This window comes from Galeopterus variegatus, unplaced genomic scaffold (genome assembly GCF_000696425.1).
Source record: "Galeopterus variegatus unplaced genomic scaffold, G_variegatus-3.0.2 Scaffold347, whole genome shotgun sequence".
NCBI lineage: Eukaryota > Metazoa > Chordata > Mammalia > Dermoptera > Cynocephalidae > Galeopterus > Galeopterus variegatus.
In genome coordinates, this window is record NW_007726458.1 from 12622 (window position 1) to 14516 (window position 1895).

The window sequence follows — 1895 nt, forward strand, 5'->3', positions numbered from 1 at the left end:
GGGGGGAGAAGATATAACAACTATACTTTTTTGAAGTTGTTACAAGAAGCAAACGGAAAGGACATTCTTGGGGGGGAGGGGAGAGGGGGAGGGAGGTGTCGGTGATGGGCCATAATAATCATATACATTGTATATTGACAAAATAAAAATTTAATGAAAAAATAAAAATAAAAAATAAAAAAAAGTATGTGAATAAATAATCACCAATAATTTTCCAAGTGTGATGAAAACTATAAACACACATATCCAAGAAACTCAGGGAACCCCCAACACAAGAAACATGAAAAAACTACACCAAGGCATATCCTAATTAAATTTCCCAAAACTAGTGATAAAGAGAAAAAGCTAAATGCAGCCAGGAAAAAAGACACATTATGCATACAACGCAACTGATAAAATGACTTTGTAGACTTCCAGTTAAAGGTGGTGGCTGAATGCGCACATTGTGTTTACATCGCCTCTTTCCAAAAATTCAATTGAAATAAAAGAAAATAAATAAGTAAAACTAGAGCATCACTGAAAACCTGGGAGGAGTGCTACCCACAGACCAGAGCTATCAGAAACTTCTGGAATAAAAATAAAAGCACAGCAAGAGATTAATCTGGAAATATAATGGAAAATTGGAATTTAGAACCCCATACATGCAAAAACAAGGACCTCCATAACAAGTGAGTTTTCCCAGTGGAATTCCTAAGTAACTCCTGGATGAGAGAAGCAGTATCAACTAAGAGAGAGGATACAGCATGTGTGCTCAGTTGAGAAATCAACCAAAGGGCTGCGTGACAGCAGCACCTGCTTTCAGAGGAGACAGTATTCATATTCATATTGGTATTAGTATTAACATCAGTATTACTATTAGTATTAGCCAGGTAAAGACCACAGAAGAGCTCTCTAAGGTGGGCTGTACAAGTGAGACCCTCCTAGAGAGGGTGAGAGGCCTGAGAGCTTACAGTCCCAGAGGCCACACACCAGTGAAAGCCTGCTCGGTTGCAGCCCCTCTTTCTCCTGCTCAGTCACCTGAGGTAAGCCCAGTAAGTGCCCCTGCTGGCTGTGTGCACTAGGCATACCATACATGTAAATGCCTGGATGAAGGCCAAACTATTTACAGAGGGAACCACAGGATCTACAGACATATTAAAATGAGAAGGAAAAGATGACTTACATTTTCTTCCTCTATAAACTTCCACACTACTTGAATTTCTTTACCATCAACATTACTCATATTTATATAAAAATTATACAGTGCATATTTAAATAATTCACATATTTAATTCATATATTTAAATCTAAATATAGATTCAGATCAATATTTACTGATGTAAAATGATGTCAAGAGATATTAAATAAAATAAAAAACCATAACATAAAACAGCATGGTTTTATTTTTGTAGGAAAAAATAGTACTTTATGAATACATGTGCTTAGCAAAAAAGTATGGAAAGCTAGACACCAAGATGTTAACCACAGTTAGCTCTGCGTGGTGGAATAACAGGAGACTTTTATTAGTTTATATTTCTTTCTGTATTTAAGGAACTTTTCTGTAATGAGAAACTAGTAATGAGGTTTGTTTGTTTGTTTGTTTGTTTTTGTCTTTTTTCGTGTCCGGCAACGGATCGCAAACCTCGGTGTTGCTCCCACACCTTGCTCAGCCAGTGAGCGGGAACCAGTCTGTATGCGGGATCCGAACCCTCGGCGAGAGCGCAACCGCACTCCCAAGCGGCGCACTGTAGCAGTGCGCCACCGGGCCGGCCCTCAATGAGTTTTTTTAAATTCAAAAATATTAATCCATTTAAGAAGTTAATTGGGGGCCAGCCCGGTGGCGCACTGGATAGTGCGCCGCTTGGGAAGCGCGGCGGCGCTCCCGTCCGAGGGTTCGGATCCCACATACAGACCGG